Genomic DNA, 23,152 nt, shown 5'->3' with positions numbered 1-23,152 from the left:
CTCAAAACTCTGACGATGAAATTAAACGATCTTTATCTTTGCACTGCTCGCCATCTTTCTTCACCCCTAGAATCGGTCTTGCAGATCTCCCATTGAACAGGGTCTACCATAGGCCCGAGTGAAACCCCTCAGTAACAAAGGCATTCCCTTGTAGCCAAAACAACTTTGATACCAAATGTAGGTTTTAACCCCATACATAAATTACCTACATAAAAATTATAAAACACTGAAAAATAAAGAATGTGAGAACATAACACATAAAACACATATACACAAATATTTTCCCCTGGATTCCAAAACCAAGACTACTAGCTTGATTTTTCATTATGTTCCTTTCAATGTTACAATACATATTTATACATGACAAAGCATCCAATACCATGGATTGAAAACCATCGTGTCCAAAACCATGGACCGAAAACCATCACATCCAAAACCATGTGCGAAAAACATGCACAAAACCATAGGTACCGCCCAACCTAATATAGGGTCCAAAAAACAAAATTTTCTAAGGCACTTCTCTGGACCCCATAGAGTGGGGTTACTTGCACCCCTCAAACCCCATGTGACTCCCCTTGCTATGCAATCAGTGCAACAAAGGGGGGGCTCTACCCACCTTCTAACCCCCTGGTTAACTATGTGGGCTAGTCGTGGAAAGAATAAAACACAACCTAGCAATTGTCCATCCTTCCCAACCCAAATTATCCTGCAATAATATTTTACCACCACTTGATTCTATAAATAAGTTTCAATAAATCCATTACCACAAATATGACACCATAGTTCATTGTTGTATGACTCATATTCTAACTAAAATTATATCAAATGATAGAACACAGTCATAAGTTGAATTACTTTTTCCACTTAAAAAGCATCTGATACTAGCCAACATGATGTGAATTCACTAGTGAGGTTGATGGAATGCTAAGCCACCACCAGTGTTCCATTCCTTTAATTCTCTCAATAAATTCCTATCTTATTTTTTGGAGATGGGTCATTTCATAGGAAAGAGGTAGGGAAACTTTAGGAAAGATTACCAGAACATGTAACAGTTTTCACTCTCAAAAAGGACTTCCATTTTTTTGACTAGCATGACTTCCCATTACCTTGAAGGACAACACTCTAATTACTAAATGAGAGTTACAAAAATACTCAAACACATTAGAGGAAAAATCATACTAAAAGGCATGTACCTACAGAAGTTGGTTCTTTAAATAGAGAAAATGTTCCTTCCATATTTTCGACAAATAAAGTAACTTCCCACTAACTAGAGAGACAACACGCTAATTGCTAAATGGAATTTACAAAACCACTTGGACAAATTAGAGGATAAAACATATTAAAATACATGTCCCTATGAAAGCAGATAGTAATGGGCCCAAAAATTTCTTATAATCTATATTAAAACACCTATGATCTTCTCCATACTCAGTGAAATTGTCTCAAGTTTTGAATAAACAATTTGCATCATATTTACAGGCCATAAAAATTCATAAAACAATCTGAATCTCCTTCTGATGTATTTGGATTGATATAGATAGTAGAGATACCATCCTTCCAAATTGTGAATTGGCCTTTACTAGTTGTTGAAGGAGAATATTGATATGCTGCTAGTGGTCCTGGCTCGTTTTATCGAAGAGGAGATGTCATCCATATAAGTTATTACATGATTAGTCAAAATCACAGCTATATTTCATCTTTTGGACAGTTGGTCAACACAATTTATAATTGTATTGATTTCAAGATGTACAATTTTATAAACTATTTCAAAGTCCTCTAAAAGGAGGTAACAAAATAACCTACTCTTTTACTTTATTTTAAGTAAGGACCAAAGTAGAAGAGATGAAGGAGGCTCTCTAGTCATACAAGTATTCACAGAATCATAACTCCACCTTTTTTATCTCCAATCTCACTATTCTCTCATTGATACTCCTGAGGTTTAGAAGCAACTAGTTTTAATTGACCTTGATAATCCTTTGATCTTCTAGAAACCTTGTACTAAAACTTTTCTTCTTTCGATATGCAAGATTTTGAACATGTATAATCAAAACTTTCAATATGGTTTTGTCCTCTTTGAGGTAATATGGCAAGTTTTTGACCTGGGAGGCCATGCAAGCTCACATCAATAAAATAATTTTTTGGTTGCCCCATAGACGAAAACAACACCTCTTCTCTCTTGAATAAGAATGTAAACCAGCGAACCTTCTGCACAAATCTAAGAACCATATGAAATTCAACAAATCTATCATCCAAAATAACAAAATGTGTCTTGACGATGTTGAAATAACATATTGATGTTTCTTTGACTTTTGTCTTATAGATATCTGAGCAGAAGACACATCAAAGTGGATCACTCTAGACCTCAATAGACTAATCCATCTCTGTTGAGCCTTCAGAGACTACTCCTAAGTACATGAAGGCATGAATAGAGCAAAATGAGGAGAAAGAACATATGTAGATGTCAAAAAGGTTACAACCTTCATCCATATGTCATGCCCAAGACAATCCATGCTTACATGACAATAAGGCACTTTATAATGCATGTCAAGGAGATGAAATTGATGTGATCAGTTCCAGATGCCGAGGCAAGGGTAGGGACATTAATGTTAAGATTTCCCCTCAAAGAAAGGTGGATTTGGAAAGATCAATGATATACAAGGTACAAATACTATAGAGGATGTGGCATCATACATGATGGTCGGTAAAAATGAATTAAAAGAAAATGAACATGGCTAGAGAGGTAGTTTCATATTGCACAATGGGAGAATCTGGAAGTGAAGTTCCCTCGTAGAAAATGGTATACACAGGAATAGACTGTAGTTGAAGGATTCCTTGCATTATGAGAATATCCAAGTGTTTTGGTAATGGGAGTAATCTAGTTTACGAGATGTTTAACCATATCCGAACACCCATTTGGATACACTGAATACCCTGGTGATGTGTTCTTAAATGGGTATGCACAGGGTATCACAGATGGGTATGAGTGCAAGGAATTTATGCTAAACAGGGGTCCAATTTCCATCATTTTGAGGGAAAATAAAGTGAAGAGTCACTTAGTCTATATAAATTCGATTGCACATTAATAGAAATCATCTGGCATGCATTGGAGTTATACACATTGGTTTAACACCAAGTAAAATTATGACAAATGGATAAAATATCCAACTATGTGCAGGGTCCGTGCATTGCTTCTTTCACAATAATCATGTTTCTATGCAAAGGTGACTTCCTCAAAGTACTCACAAAGGAATGTGTTGCAACTTGTATCCAAAACATTTGTGTCCACTTGCCTCAACAAAAAATAAATATAAGATGTTTCTTAAAATTAAAAAGATAGTCATTGTTACATTCTAACTTCCATGAGTAATTGAATCACCAGTAGCATTTCCTCCAAGATAATTCACCATCATTGTTACAACTATTAGCCCTATATCCCATAACCCATCACATTTTCTATATTTATGCAACACTGAGAATGGACCCTCTCTGTCTCTGGAGCCTAATGAAAGTTCATCCCATATGAAGTGACTAAATGTTGATAAGCTTGAAAAAATCCTAGTAGACTGCAGCATCTCAACACCTCCTCTAACACATGCTAGAGATAAACAAAAAATTCAAGATTACCAGAGTTGAATCTCTCCAACTATCATGTTGAAGCCAACTAATTACACATTGTGTGGGAAAGGTCTTTTAAAAAACAAGCATCTAGGTATTAGGTGCCAGGAAAACGTTTAAGAGCATATCAGTTACAACTAAAGATAGGTTTGTAACTTTGTTTTTTTCAACACAGTTGTAAAGAACATGTAGAAATCCCAAGCTCATAAGATAAAAATCACGAAGGACATCTCCTATATTCTTCCTATTTGTATTTGATTCTGCATTTTCCTGGTACTTTTTATGTTGAGAATGAATAAGCTCTAATAATGTTAGAATCACTTCAAGGAGACATCTAAGCATTGTTTCAAATCCATATGGAATAAATGACTTGATATCCATCAATGATCTTAAATTTGTGATCAATTTTTTGATCTCCTTTGCATAAAGTGTCCAATTTTGCATCTTATTTTTTGTTGATATTATACAGCTGGACATCCATCTCACAGAAATAAGAAAAAGTTGGGCCTGTTATAAGAGAAAGTTTAGCATGTAATTTGTTGGATCGTAAGGCCTAACAACATCATTGATTCCAATAGATAATTGAAAAGATCTTCAACACATAACCCTCTTGATTCTTCTAACAAGTCTACATTTAGGTTTGTTGATCTCAACTTTGTCCCCTATTTAGCAAGATACAATATGAGATCCTATAAATAGAAGGATAAGCACCAAAATGGACTGATCTAGAAATTTTATACCAGAAAAAGGAATTTAGGTAGAGTCTAGAGACATAACATGCACAAAAATAGAGAGAATCACCTGTCATATTACTTGGCTTGTGACTAAGGATTAGAATTATGTGACGTGTATCATATGAAGAGGTGGAAGTGGTGGTGAATGAAATGCCCTCTATTAAGGCTCCTAATCTGAACGACTTAACTTCTAAATTCTTCAAAGAATGTTGTCATTTCATGGGCTCTAAGATTGAAGATCTTATGGAGGAGTCTCACCAAAGGCATCAAATCTAGGCAGGGATCAATGCTACTTTCTTCACCCTTATCCCTAAAACCAAAGAGGAAAATACCCTGTGTGCGTTTAGACTAATCACCATTTTCAATGTGATATATAAAATCATGTCCTTTATTCTGGTCCAAAGGCTGAATTCCATCCTTCACTACATCATGAATCAGGAGAAATCTAGGTTTGTCAAGGTGCGACGAATTCTGGATGGAATAGTCTCTACTCATGAAGTCATTCATTCTCTCATGAGCCGAAAGAAAAGGGGAATGTTACTTAAATTGGACCTCTCAAAAACCTACGATCGGCTTAGTTGGTCTTACCTCATCTCGGTGATGCAAGATTTTGGCATTTAATATGAATGGTTGCATTGTATTTACTCAATGATCTCTACCCCCTTCTTCTCTATCTTGTTAAACGGGGCTCCTTCTCCTACCTTCCAATCCTCTTGAGGACCCAGGCAAGGAGATCATATCTCGCCATTTCTATTTATTATAGTAGTTGAGGGCTTGAGTCATGCGATTAAGACGGAAAAATTGCAGAATGATCTGAATGAAATCCAAATCCTACGCACTAACATCTCAATGACCCACCAAAAATTTGTGGAAGATAACTTGTTGTATGTGGTGGCGATAGTTCAATAAGCCTTAATGTATCATGGAATCATAGTAGAATTCCAAGCTACTTCAAGTATGCTTCTAAACAAGGAAAAGTCTAATGTCTATTTTTCAATACTCCTTAGCCCAGTCACGTGTTTTTGGCCCGTATTCTGGGATTCCCTATTGGGGCCCTTCTGTCAAAGTATCTAGGCATTCCATTTTTGGTAAATCCTCTCCGTATTAGCCACTAGAAGGAGTTATGTGCCAAAATAATGAAAAAACCGTCAAAGTGGACCTTTAGAATTATGATTCTAGCTAGTTGAGCCACACTTTTAAATTTGGTCTTGCAAGCGATCCCTATATATCAACTCTCTTGTCTCCCTACCCCCAAGGTAATATACAGAGAAATGGTCTCTATATTCAGGAAGTTTCTACGGTAAGGTGAAAACCCTAAATAGAAATGGTCCCTTGTTGGCTAGGAAAAACATTGTCTTCCTAAGGACCGAGGGGGTCTTGGTTTGAGAGATCCTAGAGATATTAACACGACACTGCGGGTGAAGCTATGGTCGCATTGGATACATGGTAGGATGAAGAAATGGAAACAAATTTGGACCTAAGAGTATGGTCAAAGAAGAACGCAGAGTATACTACTAAGATATCACTCCTACCCACAAGGCTCTACCATTTGGAGCTTGGCTAACTAGAATATCCACCTCATTAGAGACCATTTCTTCTAGGAAATAAAAAAGTGGAAAAACAACACTCTATTGGGAGGAATCGTGGCAACATTTACCCTACCTAGCTCAAGAAGCCTCTATACAGGCTCTTCACCTCTCACTTCTTCCTCATTCTTAGGGTTGTATAGTTGATTACTGAATTGAGAACCAGGGTCTACAAGAATGGCGACGATGGAAATTTGAATTTGATTGGAATATAGAGGTTGCTCAGGCTAATTGGTGATGAACCTCATCATTGAGTAATTGTATGGGCCTTAATTCACCTCCTATCTTAGTAAAACCAACTATTCTCACAACTTATTGCATACTTTTGATCATATTTTGTTTATGAGATGAATTAGAGTTGGATATTTTGCTTTGTGGTATAATGTGCATTTAATGTAGGATTAAAGGATAAAAGCAAGGAATTTTAGCAAAGACCTTGGTAAAAATTCCAATGGGACAAGGGAGAGGAATTATAGGAGGGAAATCCTTCTCATTTACTACCCCTCCATTCGAATATTCCTCCATCAGCTGAGAGTACAAATAGCCAAATCATGAGGACTAGAAGGAAACCGAGCAAGTGGAAGTCAAAGCACCAATTTATCTTGAGTTTGGGAGCCGAGCCTCCATAATTTTAAGGAAGTCATTGGAGAATTTAGATGTATAAGTAGAGAGGCCTAGGACCTCAGTAGGATTTAGATTTTTTATTGTGAAACTCTACTGTATTTTCGAGCTGCATGACCTATGACAATTTTGATGTAATCCATTGTTTTGATAATAACAATGAGTTTTGTTTTGAGCCAGCACTGAGTTAACTCAGAGGGCTGAAGCTCTTGGGTTAGGGCCCAACCCTAGCAACTAAGGCTCCCCTTTATTGTACATGTATGCTAGCATAGATTCATGGTTTAATCATTCATTTGTTTAAGTAGTTGCATTTCCATTACAGTAGTGTAGCGTAGATTATTTGTGTTTTAGTTTGTTTCCATTTGTGCCTCCTTTCAATTAGCAGGTTAGCCAGAAGTTCTTGCATGAAGTTTTTTGTCTTGATTTGGTATGAGCTTCATTTCATTGTCGTCTTTTTCCATCACTTTTTGCTCATATTCTCATTTCCTTCAGCATGAAATGCTTAAGCAAAAGCTAATAAAACACGTCTTGATCAGATTATACATGTATATTTCCTTACCATATAATCCACAAAAAACCTAACCAATCATCATCCGATTCATTTCAATGCTTGACTTTATGTGCTCCATATATCCACCGTCGATTTGTCTAGCTTGATCCAATGGCTATCGTGAATTCTTCCACATACTTTATGCACTCCAAATCTGCACCTTCGATTTGTCGCACCCTCGATCCAACGACTATTGTGTCACCCAATCACCAACTAGCTTGGCCGATCTCCACCATTGGTCAATCTTGCATGATCCAACAGCTATCACACAGTCTCACGTGAATTCTTGCATGACCAATATCCGCCCAAGAGTACGCAAGTAAAGTGGTTTTCTCGTGCTATGTTTCACTCACTTAGGCTAATCGCGCAAAATTTAGAAATACAACTTACAACTTTGAGGGTGCGTGAGAAACTTCTTACAACCTACGAAACCCACTCCATCGTTCCACACAATTTGTACCCTTCTGTCGCCACGTGACTTGATGTGATCTATCCATCTATTCACTTCATCGCCGGGATAAGGTCTCCACCTTTCATTTCTCGTTAATCTTGCTTGTCCCTCGATTCACTTAAACTATGCAATAAGATCTCCGCCATTCATCTCCTGTTAATTTTGTTCGTTGATCGATCCATCCATCTATTCACTTAAGATCTTTTCCATTCATCTCTCGTTAATCATGTTCGTCCCTCTATTCACTTAATCCCATGTGATACGACCTCCGCCACTTGTCTTCCATTTATACTGTTCGTTTATCTGACTGATCCAACGGTTCCCATGCATTGTTTTTTCGTTACATCCTCCTTTCACTAATTTCGATCTTCGCTTGCTCTTCGTCTTGACTCCTTGCATGCTTGATTTTACCAAAAAAATCAAAAACATGAAAACAGATTTAGTCTAGTTTCCTTGCTTACACATTAGTTTGGTTTGATGCTCTTTACTTTTATAACTTAGATAGCATCATTAGGTTAGTGTTGATTTAGCAATTTTTCTTAGCATAGTTGTTTAAATGGTTAATTAGGATATGGTGTGATTTAGCATTACATGTTGTTTTCTTCATTATTGCAATAGAGTAGCTCTCTTAGAATAGATTTTCTCTTCTTCCATCAAAGAATCAAGCTTCTTTTGTCTCTATAGAAGTCTGGCTTGGAACCCCTGGGGTCTCTCGCCAAATGAACAAGTGACAATAGGCAGGACCTTCACTTCTACTTTTGTATATAGCACTGTTACCTCCAATTTTGTATGAATCGTGGGTTGATAAGTAATGCTGGTAGCCCAGGAGTTGCAGAATTCTTGCTATAATACTAGCACTCATCACTTTTTGGTGTCGTTGCCAAGGAGGTGTCTGAGTAGAATGTGAGTACTGCTCTCTTTTCTTCTATTTCTAGTCTTCTTTATTTCCTTATATTTCTAGTCTTCAACTTTCTTCCATTAGTTTATTTCTGCAAAAGTAATCTGGTAGCTTCCTTTCTTTCTTTTGTCATTGTCTGCTTTACTTTCCATTCTACATGTAGAATTTCAATTCAGCAAGTAACTTTTCCTTATGTCAATAGTTTTCATTCAATCAACAATTTAATCTCGGCAAAGTACTTTCCTGCTTCAAAAAAAAATCTCTTAAAATCCAACCCAAAAACATTTCCTTTCATGCCTCGTAGGAGTATGGAAAATTTAGGGAAATTATTGCCAAATACCCCCCACTGCATCCAACAGCCAACCTTCTCCCTTCTTTGGTGGCTTTGAACTGGAGGAACCTTTAGGTGAGCAAGCTGACATATTTGAACAAACTATAGGGGAAGAAGAAGAAGAAGAACCGATTCCTATTGAACGAATGGCTGAAAACTGAAATGACAGAGGGAATAAAGAGAGTTGAGGGTGCCTTCCCCATCAGGGAAACCAATGGGGACACTAAGATGAAGAATATAAGCCCCTCTGCCCTACCTCATTTCCATGGCCTGACTAGAGAGGACCCTGACACTTTCCTATTTGAGTTTTCTGTTATATGCCAAACCTATGACTATACAGATGACGAGAAAAAGGTAAAATCGTTTCCATCTACCCTCAAGGATGTAGCATTACATTAGTTCACGGGTTTACCTAGAGATAGCATCACAACTTGGGCTCAGATGCAGCAAGCTTTCAACAACAAATATAGGGACTAATGTAGGTCAAAGGATACTAAAGAAGAGATTTTCAGGATGACCATGGGCTAGGATGAATCCTTAGAATATTATGAAGAAATATTCCAGCTCAGTTACAAAAGGGCTAGGTGCACACTTGACTCTGAGTCAGTAAAGCTCGTCCTGCTTAGAGGAGTAAGGGAAGATCTTTAGGATACCTTAAACTTGTTAGCAGGAGGGGATATCTACCAATTACCCTATGAGGATATCAAGACTTTCTTTAGAAACCATTATAGGGCAGTCAAGAAAAAGGATAGGAGTAATCAACCAATGGCTAGCACATCATCTTCCAATTCATCCATTAAGGGTGAAATTGGAAATATGCTGGAAGATTTCGAAAGTGAGATGTTGCAAACCTTTTGCCTTGCAATCAGACACCATGAACATCAAAAGGAAGCAAGAGGAAGCAGAGAGAGCCTTGGCCATCTTTTGTCCTAGATGCACCAGGAGGCATCCTAGGAACGAATGTCCATTGAACTGCATTGATATTTGCTCAGTCTATGAAGAAAACCACTCCACAGACAAGTGCCCTTCTTTACCTAGACTCAAATTTGTATATCAAGGAGTTGAAGGGGTCACTGAGTAGCTTTTCTACATCAACCAAAGGAGACCCCATGGGCCTAGACCATACCAACAGGGTATGTAAGGGTCATCCCATGTGTATTACAACCCCAACCAAACCATAGCTATACCTTCTTGGGGACCCCCTGCTCATATTTCCTAGTCTACACCCCCTCCTTGGTCCTATGAATCTCAGTATCATTCCTAGCCAGCCAATGAGTCATTTCAACCTTCCACCACAACCTCAGTGGAATACCCCACTCTAGGGGTGGAGGCCCCAATACAACAATGTTGCAGCTCTATTGCCTCCACCACCTACCCAACCACAACTCGTACACTCTACTCCACCCAAGCAACCCCACATGCCTACCCAACCAAATCCGAACATGAACAATAGGTAGGCTCAACAAGCATACAGTGGAGAGACATCATACCCAACTTATGCTATAGAAATTTAGGAGATCAACCTAAGATTAGGGAGAATTCTCCCAGATAACCAACCTCCCTATCCACATAGGGAGGTTGAGGAAGAAAGAGAGGAAAGCAACCTTAAAGTAAATCCACCCTTTCTTGAGAGATTAGCCCAACCACTCTAGCCTACCCCAGAAGAAGCTGAACTTCTAGGAGAATTGAAAAATCTATGTGTAAATATTCCCCCCCTCCAAGCAATAAAAGATGTTCCCATTTAGAATAAGTTGATTAAGGAGAAATGCTTCAAGCATCTAGGAAGAAGAAAAAGGGATGCCCCTACCATTAATGTCATTGGGCAGTTGTCAAACTTAATGCTGGGGCAGGTAATATGACCAAAATATTTTGACCCTGGAAGCCCTATAGTAAATGTGCACATCAATGGCACCATTGTCCCAGACACTTTGATTGATCTGGGGGTTGCCATTAATGTGATGACCAAGGACACCATGCTCAAGCTCAACCTCTAAGGGGCATTAAGGAAGACCATAATAGTTCTACAACTTGTAGATCGTTACACAATCACGCCTAAGGGAATTGTGGAGGATGTGATGGTCTCAATTGATTCCTGGGAGAACCCTACAGCTTTCCTAGTTCTCTAGCCTAAGGCTAAGCTTATCGGTTACCCTCTCATCCTTGGGAGGCCATGGTTGGCCATAGTTGATGCTTACATTATCTGCAGAGCTTAGCATATGACCATGAAGAATGGGGATATGTCCAAGCAGTTAGTCCTATACCCTCCCGCTCAACCTTCTCTAGAGCATGATTTACCTTTATGGTTGGAGGAAGAGGAAGAAGATGAGGTTTATTCAACCCAACTTTATGCTTTGGAAGCAACCATAGGAGGAGAAAAACAAGATAATGATGACTTAATTGAACATGTTATCACTCAGGTTGTTCCCAATTTCTTGTAAGAAAGAGAATATGGCCGAGGTAACCACAGACCAATCTTTTAGATACAAATTCTAGCCAATCTGCATCTAGAGAGGGCTCTCTATTTATAATTTAGCTTTGTTTTGAATTATGTTAGGCTAGTTATGAAGTGTCGGGGTTTTGTTTTGAGTTTGGTTGGAGGAATGGAGTTTCAATAGAACAATGAGGTAAAACTAAAGAGTTTCAGTCCATTGCGCATGATGGAGTCAAAGACAAATAGCTTTCTGGATTTGGTCTTAACAGAGGAGGTATCACAGAGCAAGGTACTCACATATGGAACAATTCATAGGTTAAATTCAGATGGGATGGAGTCAATGGGTGAAGGGAAGTTAAGAATCCTTCATCATGTTGACAGAGGGAAAATAGCTTACTACTGTTAAGGAGCAGTTAAGAATTCCTTAGCAAATATTCAAGATGGAAGAACCAGAGGAAACGAGCAATTAAGAATTCACTGTCTATTCTAGTTCTGAAGAAAACATTGATAATAACATAGATTGAACATGGAGTGCAATCAAGAAAATTCTAGGTTATTCTTTTTCTCCATTATTTAGATCATGCAACATAGATGGTATAATAAACACAGAAACTGTAAAACACAAGTTTAGAAGGGACTTATTGATCCATAAGATGATTCAAGAATTTGGTAAACTGGTCGTCAAAATCAATTCTGCATCCAGAAAGTTCAACCACGATGGAATCCAACAGCTTTTGTACTCAGAAAATTTCAATTCTATAGTGCAGTCCAAGAAATGCATCACCAACCAACCCCTAATGCTTTTTTTTTTTTGGGGGGGGGGGGGGGGGGTGTACTTATACAAAATGTCAAGATATCATAACAAAATATCTGATAGGAATAATATCTGCTGAAAATTAAAGTGTTTTTAGATAGATATAGACAGATAGTCTCAAAAACAGGGAGACAATAAATAGATGAAATAAATTCATGCTGCGCTAGTTGTTTTGTCTTTATGAGAAGTACTGGTGGTGGGTGATTTTTCTTCCTTGGCGGGATTCCTTTAACTCTAAAGTGATGCGCTTTTACCCACGTGACTGTGATTTATTGCTGTTCTGTGCATTATAGTAGACGGTCCAAAATTTTGCATTGACCAAAGATAAATTTACAGGATCTCTAACATGTTTTGCCACCACTCTGGTCCTGGTATTTTATGTCTCTACAGCTTCCTTAAAGTCTCGTCAATCTCAGTGTACCTGAAGATGTTAGGAGGGATGGTGAAAAGATGCTTCACCTCATGCTCTATGTAGAATATATTTTCCAGGCTATCATAAAGGGACTGGCCAGATGGAAGGGATTTTTCTGCCAAAGTACTTGAAGATGCATTATCTTGACTGAAAACATATGTATTTAATTTATGTACATAGTCCTTGTGCTTCATCAGACGATCATTAACTCCCAAAGGACTTGGGAATCCTTTTTGATGCAGGGCTGTAAATTTTTCTATGAAATAATCAATTTCTGCTTGCATGTCCTCGCATCTTCTATCCAAGTTTTGCATTAGAGTTCTCATAGTTAGAACTCTCTTGATGTCTAGAATGGTAGTTGTTCTGTCTCTAATATCCAGTGCTTCCAGTTCTTCACTGGTCTTGGTATTCAAAAAATGTATTAGCCTGCTAGCTTGCTCAGGCATTTGTCCCAATAAGGCTCTGGTTTTCTGAATTTCCACTTGGGCTACTTTTATCAAATCAATCTATTCATAGATGGTTTGAATAGACCTCCACATACCACTGAGGGATTGAATGATGTTGGCCCACAAAATTCCTCTGATTTCTGCCAGAGGCTTATGTAGAGATAGATCCTTTTCTAAGGATCTTACCTTGTTCTCCAATGCTTTTACCTCCCTTGTTTTCTCTGCCATAGTCATCTTAGATTTATCATAATTCTGTTCAACTTTGGCCAATTTTTCTTTGACTTGCTTCAGCTCTGATACTTGGAGCTTCAAATCTTCCATGGCTCTTGTTAGATCTTTTGTATCCATGCCTATAATGTTGCCTGGTGTTGTTGCTGTTGCTGAGGTACCTGTGGTGATTTCTGCTATTGATGCCAGGACAGTGGAAGGCACTACTGTTATAATGGTAGGAGGGGCAGTTGTGACTGTTGGAGCTACTTCAGGTGGCTGGGAGGTCGACTCTCCCTGCTTTTCTTTTAGAGATTTCTCCAATGCCTGCTCTGTCTCACTTAATCTTTCATTCAATCTCATTAGCAGGTCCATCATGTCCTCCTGCGACTTTTGCTGTATAACTTCTGTAGTTTGTGGATGCATAGTAACGGGCAACTTCAGTTGTTTCCTGAGGGCAACAATGTCCTCTTCCTTCTTCTTCCTCAATGGTTTTATGCCTTTGGCATCTCTGGGATCATGCCCCAGCTCAATAATAATATCTTCCAAGGATTTGATCCTATTGTCCTTGGCTAGAGAGGAAGCCTTCTCCAAATCTAGTTGAGCAGAGGTGTTGTTTAATGAATTCTACAATTTGTTGGCTAATATTGCTTTGTCAGCTAGCATGGAGTAGACCATCTCTAAAGTTTACTTATGTAGCTCGATCTGGTCCATGGGATTATGTCTTTGGCTAGGACCTCCAGATTTGTCCTAATGTAGTCAGCTACTGATTGTGGTTGCTGCACCTTGGGCTTGAAATAACTCATGATCATTTTTCCCTCCTTGATGTCATAGGTAGACATCAACCTCCACTGGTTTGTGGGGGGCATTTTAAGGTATTGATTGTAAATTTGGATCATTAAAGGATCATTTCTAGACTTTATATTTGTAAATGTTCTTTTGATATCAACGGTTTTCTTGCCTTGTTTCCTAGTGGATGAAACTTCCACATTATGCTGCCTCTCTAGCTCTTGTCTGTGTGAGCTAGTTGATGTCTCTATTACTAGAGAAGTCTGCTGGTTGGTTACCCTCTCCCCTTTTATACTCTCAGTTGTTTCTTCAATGATTTCCTCTTCACACAGAGGATTGATTCTATGCCTTTTGGCACCCGGCTATTCTACAGGTCCACTGATGGGTGTGGCCTCTTCTCTGTCCCTTTTCTTGCCTCTTTCCTCATTTAGAGGAGTCTGTAATGCAGGGAACTCAAATGCTTTAGCTTGGTCCTGAGACACTTGTTCCTGACTCTGTTCCTTTGATATTGCTGGCTAGCCTGTCATTATGGGATGCTCTGAGGTATCTACCTCCTTGCCCTTTGAAGTCCTGCTGATTGTTGTACTGGTTGTTTGTGCAGGCTGCTGAGAAGTTCGAGTAGAGGATGTAGCAAGTCCTATTTGTTGTGGTAGCTTGAAGAATACCTGTCCAAAAGAGTCTAGGTCAAGATTTTTTTCAAGATCTTCCATGGCTTGCTCCATCATTTCTTGCTCAGTAAGTTCTTCCATTAATGTAGCCTCTACCCACCCATCCTGATTGGCAAACTTTTCAATTTCAGGGATCCTATGATGCATATAGGCTGCCAGCCTGTTTCTTACCTTTCTGCCACTTATAAATGTGTTTGGGTCATATGGTACCCACTAGAAACTTTTCTTCAATTTAAGGTCTTCCTCTAATATCTTCTCAGCATCTTGCCATGCCTCTTTTTTATGGATGATATAAGGGCCTAACTGGGATTTTATCCTCAACTGAGCCTTTTTTCTTTGCACTGTGAAAGTGGGTTAAATCTGCAATGATAAGATGCCTGAAATATTCTAATGCAAATAGCCTCATATGTACATATCTGGGCAGCTTGTAAGGGCACAGTTCACAACCATATATTCTGATTTCGGTGTGATTTTGGTAAAAATACCAATCACCTATCATGTAATGCTTGGAAAGCTGTAGAATTTTCTTTATATCACCAGAGATCCTAGGGGGAGGAGTTCTTATCAATAGAGTAGAGGCTGGGTGCACAAACATGTAATTGAATTCACAATAATTATAAGGGGAATCATCAACATGGTGGAAAATTGAGGTCCAAAATATCACAGACCGTCGCTCTCCTTCGGAATCCAATTTCCTGATGGGAAATGAGAAGCTGTCTGGCTGATAATATAGTAGAAGGTGGTATATGAATGAGGTATACTTGAAAACTCCTTATTTGTCCAGAGTTATGAATTTCTCATTGATTTTGTTAGAAATAAATGTTGCATAGTCATACTTGATAGCTGGTGGTTGCCCTGGGGTAAACATTGACATTAGAAATAGGGTGGTCTCGTCAACAAATTCACTAGTCTTGAATCCCATGATGTAGGATATCATATCAACAACAAGTCTGCCAATGTCAGAGAACCAAGAGTGCAGATATGGAGGTGGGCCTTGGGGCTGGAAATCTAGCTTCATGAATAACTGAGCAATCTGGGTTATTTCTGAACTGGGCAACTAAGAGCTTTGCTCAAGAAACAATCCCATGGAAAGAGGAGCCAGAGGTTGAGTGGGCTTGAAATGTAGCATCTCATTTATAGATTCAGCAGTTATGTAGAAGAGAACAGTTTGGTGTGGGGTCATCACTGCTTTACTGATGGGGTCATAGCTGGCACAGCATTGGTGAATAATGTCTGGAAACACATTGACTGAGGGAAGGTAATACCTGGGGAGATTAGATTCCCATATTCCATAGATATCAGAGTTGCACAAATGGCTATTCCTAATTTGGCAAAATGCTTGGAGATGGTTCATGTTGCCAGAAAACTTTGTTATTTGGAAATCTTTGTCTGCTAAGGGTAAATAATCCTTGTCTTTATGAGGTGCATTGAGGGGTGTGACATTGAGGGCCACGGGGGCTTCCATGCTTAGTTCTCTGTGTTTCTAAACCAGAGGTTAAGTTTCTGGGGAAAAAAAAGACAAGAGCAATGCTGGGTGTCTTGGTATGGGAATTATGGATTGCTTCAACTTGAATTTGGCTCCTATAGGTGCAATTTGCAGAGGAAAACCAGAACAGGTTTTGAGAGGTGAAACGGGGTAAATACATGTGTTTTGGAGGCAAACGAGTGTAATTGCAAGGTTGACTGGTGAGCTGAGCAACGAGAGGCTGGGCTTTGCATGGCCAGATGGCAGACTAGAGCTTTTGCAACTGCTGGACGTAATTTTGCATGCAATAGTCTTGGGAAACAAACGAATGAAAATGAACAAAAATGATGATTTTTATGGGTTTTTTTAACAAAAATTGGCTTCGTGGGCTTTTGGCGCTTTTCGGTCGGATGATGTCATTGGGATGTGATGTTTTTTCGCGACACGAGGTATGGAATGCTAAGGTGGAGGTGACTTGGTGATGACGACAGCGGGCGGGGTCAGCGGGAGGGTGGTAAGTGGTATTCGCCCGCACGTTTATGCACTAAGGTGGTTTTGGGTGGAGGGGCGTGAGCATGCCGGGAGGGCGTCACATGTCCCAGGTACGACAGTAATACCGTCGGCTCCCCGGGTGGTAAACTAATGCGTGGAAGGGCCCCGCGATATGATCGTGAGCCGTCCGATCAATGGGCCCGGATCCAATGGTTGGCAATATGTTGGAGATGGGTCAGGGCTATGGTGCGGGACCCATGTAATAAACAATGATTTTTAAATATATCGGGGTGATTGCTATTGGCTGTTGGGGGGATTAGACTGTTAATTAACCAAATGTTAATTAACTTTTGAATATTTGCGTGGCGGATGTTTTTAATGCATTCCATCTGAACCATTAAACCCTCGTTTATATAGTGTTATGGTTATATATTAACCAGGGGTGGGATACTTAAATTTTTTGGGGTTTTTTATATGTTTACATAATACGGGTAGGGGGAGGAATATAGGGATTTATATAATAATGTTAGCAGTTAATATGGGTTTATGAAAAGGCGCTAAGCTATAAAGTCTGATAACTTAGGTTGAGGGAACAAAAGGATTTTTACTCAAGAAATGTGGTTTCTTTTCTAAAGCAAGAATGTTATTTTCTCATGCTTTTTCATGAAATGGAGAGATTTTAAGTGTATTGAGCAGATCTCAACACCCTTGAGGGGAGGTTAGTAAGTTTTTTTAGGAGAAGTGTGGAGGGAAGTTAGTCATGCCTCACTTGATTTATAGCTGAACAGCTACCATGGTACTTATGATAGTGACAAGATAAATATCTTTGAGAAACAAAATTAATCATAAGCCTACTTCTACAACGCCAAAACTGCCTACCTAGCCTACTTTGCCTAGCATTTTTTCTTCTCTTTGCTTGGGTGCACTTGAACTGGCAAACCCTCATCATTTTCTTTTCTTTTCATTGCCATTCTATCTAGGTCTACCCTTATAACATCCAAGGGCTCAGATTTAACAGTTGAGCTCCTTTGCTTCTCTAACATCTACTTATCTGCCAAGATTGAACAGTTTGGACAGACCTTATTCTCTATCTCTAAAACAGGAAATTTAAACATGAACTGGCCAAGATTAAGCTGTTTGGCCTTTCATCGATGGTAGCGAAAAACAACAGAGTGCACAAAATGAGACTCTTTTACAAAAATAGAATGGTAGTGGCATTTTGGATTAGCACACTTTCCTAGTCTTCCTTATTTGGGGTTCATTTCTTTTCTTTTTCTTTTGACCATTTCATTCTTTTTACCCTTCGATCTTTCTTTTAGGGCATACCCTCTTTTCATTTTTTAATTTTCGATCTTTTTAGAATATGGAAACCTTTGCAGCAGGGAAAGGATGAACATATTAGGGATTCTAACCAGTCAATCATGAAATATGACACCTATTGGTATAGGAGCATAACACTAGCTCCACTTGGGGATGGCTTTTCCTGGTGAAAAGTCAAGAACAGCAGGTCAAATGGCCTTATGTACAATTGTTGCTATATTTGTGAAATCTTGCTTTGATGTAAGTAAACAAAAACCGTACAGAGGACCATATAAAATATATACATCTCTCATAAGATGATCCAAACAATTACACCTCTATTTTGGATAATTTGTCTGAATGTTTGTTCTCATATTTTCAGCTTCCAATTCTTCTACAATTTCTGGTAAACTAAAAAAAGGTAACACAACAAAGGTGGTAAAGTTCCTTGACCGCTCCTCAAAATTTCCTACACATTCCTTCCTATTCTCATTGCTGTAATGAAATGCAAAAATTAAACATCCTTATGTACAAGTTAGAGTCATGATATATCAACAAACTGGATCAAAATAGTGTTTCAGCATACGACCATTAACTGGTCCTTCTTCTGCTGTTGTACCGTCTAGGCTTTTCAGAAAATATGTATTGTTGCCTTGTGGAGCCTGAATAATAAAAGGTCCTTTCCATAGGAAGTCAAAATTCCCATGTTTTCCTTTATCTTCTCTTCTAGAGTCCCATTTCAGAACTTTGTCTCCTATGAAAAAATATTCTTGCCTTAGTCCTCTTATCAAATATCTTCTTTAGTTTTTCTTGTAGTACTTGTGATCTTTGATATACCTCTTCTCTAGTCTGCTGCAAGTGAATGGTCTGATTTATTCTTCTTTGGATATCATTTGGCTCCACTTGAGCTTCTTGTAGCAGCTTCATTACAGGGACTCCCAAAGATGAAGAAAATAAAGCCTCCATACCATAAACTAGCTCATAGGGACTAGTTCCAATGGATCTCTTTGTAGTTAATCTGTCTGCCCATAGTGCATTTGTAAGCTTTTTGTGCCAATTTTTCTTGTTTTTTTCCAACAACTTTTAAAATGGGAATCAAGATCTTATTGGAAGATTCAGCTAAACCATTACCTTGAGGATAATAGGCCATGGAGTGGCCTAGGGTAATATGATATTTATGACAGAAATTTATCATTTTCTTGGATTTAAAGGCTGCAGCATTGTTAGTTATGATCTTTTCAGGACAACCAAATCTAGACAAGATGTTGGTTTCTAATAATTTTATGATCACTAAGTCATTGGCTTATCTACAAGGAATGGATTCTATCCATTTGGTGAAATAGTATGTGGCAGTAAGGATCCATCTATGTTGGCCAGAAGAGGAAGGATGGATTTCCCCAATGAAGTCTAAACCCCATTATTGGAAGGGCTTTTCTATGGAGATTGGTTTAAGGGGCAGAGGTAAGAGCTTCCTCTTGCTTAAAAATTTGACATTTATGGCAAGCTGTAACAAACTTTTTTACATCAGTAAATAGGGTAGGCCAATAAAATCCAGCCCTTAAGATTTTATCTACTGTTGATTTCTAGTACAGATCTCAACCACAATCCCTTGCATGAAATTCTTTAAGCACTTTGTCAGTTTCCTCTTTTCTTAGACAATTTAGTAAAATACCCTCATGACTTTTCCAAAATAAAGCATCATCTAAAATAAAGAATTTTGAAGCTTTCATTTTCAGAAATCTTTTCTTAGTTCTGGATAACCCTGGAGGAGCTTGCAGGTTAGCAATACATGAATTATATCAGCATGCCATGGTGAATCTAAGAAGGCTTGATTGATCTGTGGAGTCACCATCTCCTATTCATTATCTAGTTCGTTAATGTCCAGGGCTTGGCAGTTAGCTTCAGTCATGAGTTTAGCCAGTCCCTGTCCTTTTATAAGCTTTGTGGGTTTTATTTCAACATCATACTCTAATATAGTAGCAATCCATCTACCTCTGTTGCCTTCAATCCCTTCTTGAGTCAGGATATCTTTGACAATAGCATTTGGTACATAGGCTACTATATGAGAGTACAATATGTAGACTCTAAAGTTTTTTATGGCTTTCACAAGTGCATAAGCCTATTTTTCCATGATTTGATATTTTAAAGGTGCGTATCTAAGTGCTTTACTGAAAAAGGCTATAGGTTTTTCACATCCTTGATCATCCTTTTGTAGTAAAACAACAACAATGGTGTGTTTTCATGAAAATGAAAATATTATGAAATCCCTATCAAATTTTGGGCTTGTAAGGATTGGTGTTTTGGTCAAAGCTGTTTTGATTTCTTCAAATGCTTGTTTAGCTTCTACTGTCCATTTATCTTTGGAATCCTTTTTTAACATGTTGTTTAACAGTCTGATTAATTCAGCCAGATTGGGTATGAATCTTCTTAGAAAGTTGATCTTTCCAAGGAAGGCTTGTAGTTCTTTGATATTTCTGGGGTGAGGTACTTGTAGAATGGCTTGTATTCTGTCTAGATTAATTCTGATGCCATCTTTGGAGATGATGTGGCCTAACAATTTGCCTTCTTCCAGTCCAAACAATGATCTCTTAGGGTTTAAAGAAATACCATAATTTATACATATCAAAAACACTTGTCTCAAGTGATCTAGGTGCTGTTGATCTGATTTTGAAAAAGCAGTAAGGTCATCAAGATATATGACTAAAAAATCATGAATCTCCTTTGCAAAAGCTATGTCCATTGCTCATTGAAATGTTGCCTCAGCATTCTTAAGTCCAAATGGCTTTTTGACATACTTAAAAGTTCCCCATGGTGTTATAAAGGTAGTTTTTTCTTGGTCATCAGGATGGACTAAAATCTGGTTGAGACCTAAGAATCCATCCAAAAGTGAAATCCAGAGGCACCTACCACCCTTTGTAAAATGTGGTCCATTTTAGGTAAGGGGTAATTATCTTTCAAAGAAACCTTATTCAAATTTCTTAAGTCCACAAACAGTCTAATTTCCCCTCTTTTCTTCCTAGTGGGTACTAAATTGGATACCGACTCTGAAAATCTAATGGGTGCAATTATCCCAGCTTCGTACATTCTTTTGACTTCTTTTTCAATTAAAGGTAGTAGTATAGGGTTGACCCTTCTGAGTTTTTCTTGAAAGGTTTCTGATTTTCTTTCAAGGGTATTGTATGTTGAATAACATAAGTATCATAGGATTTGAGATCTTCATAGCTCTGGGAAAAAACATCCTGGAATTCCTTGAACAGTTCAACATATTTGAGCTTTTGGTCAGGGGGAAAAGTTTGGGACAATTTTATCATTTTGGGATTTTGTTCAGTTCCTATATTACAGTCCTCAATTTCTGCATTTAGAGATTGCATTTTGGGTTTCTTTGGGATATCATTAGAATAAAAAAGGTCTTCCAAAGGAGTTAATCCTTTGGGTAAACAATTGTCTTTTAAATCAATAACTTCAGCTTCTCCTTCTATCATCTCATCAATATTTATTTCCTTAAGATCCTGCATTTCTTCCTTGGTAAAGTTTGTGGGATGCAGCCTTTGAATTGCATTTTCTGCTGAAATGTTTGTCTGTAATTTTTCTTTTTGATCAGACTCATTAAAAGTGTCCATATCTATATTAGTGCTTGAGAATTCTTGCTCTAGAGTTAGAAAATTGTTGATCTAAATATCATTGTCAAACACTTGCCAATTTTTTATATTGTCAAGTATTGCTGGCCTATGTCTAATCTCAGCTGTGAACTGTTCATTGGGTTCAAAACAATAATTTACAAGTGCTGGAAATGTTTCAAGCTTGTGAGCGTGCAAATTATGTTTTTGGGATTTAGCACTGTGTTTCAAGAAATGTGTTGAGGATTTCAATTGTTTGCCTCTATAAGCTCTTAACCTGAGATATTGGTGAGGAAGTTTCCTTTCATTTGTTGATAAGTAAATCAGAGTCTCCCAAAATTGATACCTTAATGCCCTAAACTTTTAATCAATTCGAGTCCTAGCAATAGGGATTCATATTCAGCCATGTTATTAGTGCATTTAAAGTTTAGCCTATAAGCATGACCCTCAGGATGGTCACTCTCTAGATTGTGCGCCCAAATTCCTGCCTCTGCTCCTAATTTATTTAACGAACCATCAAATTCCAAACACCATAGGATTTCATGTTTATAGTTAGTATTAGGGGTCTGAGTGATTTTCTTTATGGGGAGATGTACTTCTTGACTTTCAGCTAGTTTCTTTTGCTTATCTGATATATCATTATTCTCCAAGATTTCCAGGATGTGAGTACTAGAGTTTTCATTCGAAATCTTTGCCTGATCAAATGTTAAAACCTTGACACTTGCTGGTGGGTCAGTTTCAACATTGTATAGGATGAAGGAGTCCATGTTAGAATGCATGGAGTAGGTGGGAAAGTTCTGGGGTTTTTCCTAGGTGCTGACCACATATTTCATCAGAGTTTCTCGATACAATCTCTTTGGTTGACCAAATACTGAAATGGTGGCATATGACATGTCCAACTGTAAAGATCCTTGGAGCTTTGCTCCCTAAGACCTGGACAACAACATGTCATATTTAGGTGGAATATCAGCTACCACTACATCCATTAAAATTGTCTTGGCAGGGTATTGAACTAATGACACACATAAATCTTTTATCAATCCTAGACATATGACTTGGCTCGAATAAAAAGAGAACAAGTCTTTGTATGGCCTGGTGATATCTAGTTCCAACTTCTTCATTACATATTTGGGCATTAAATTATGAGAAGCGCCAGAATCAAACATTGCATTATGAAGTATTTTGTCATCAATGTTCAGACTTACATAGAAAGGAGGAACACCTCCATCTACTGATTTACCATTTACCTCGGGGCCAAAAATTAATTCAGGTTGGTCATCAAGGACATTTACTGCATCTCGATTTTCTGAAATTTGAAGTGATCTACTAATTTGTTCTCTATATACATCAAGCTTAGCCAATTGAACAGTGGAATGGCTATTTTTAACTTGTCTATTTCAGCCTCAAGGCTGAATGGTTTTACTGTTTGTACTTTTTCATTTCGGGCAGCAAGGTTTTCTTTTTCTGCTGCATTTTCTGTGTAAATCTCTTTTACGAGAATTTTTTTATGAGCTGAAGCTATTTCTATGTGAATTTTTGGAGGTTCTTCCATATTTCCCTTGTGAGGAAAGGAGGTGGAAGGTTGTCTATCAGTTTGTTGACTATCTGATATATCTTCAACTGTTGGATGATTTGGGTTAGGATCTTTTTTGAGAGGGGTTTGTATAGGAGGATTATGATTTTAGGTTCGCTGGGTTGTTTAGTATCCTTCTTTTTGTTGGTTTCA

The sequence above is a fragment of the Pinus tabuliformis genome, chromosome 8 (genome assembly GCF_031772625.1).
Source record: "Pinus tabuliformis cultivar Carrire ecotype Pingquan chromosome 8, CPIR1, whole genome shotgun sequence".
NCBI classification, from domain to species: domain Eukaryota; kingdom Viridiplantae; phylum Streptophyta; class Pinopsida; order Pinales; family Pinaceae; genus Pinus; species Pinus tabuliformis.
This window is presented reverse-complemented; position numbering follows the sequence as displayed.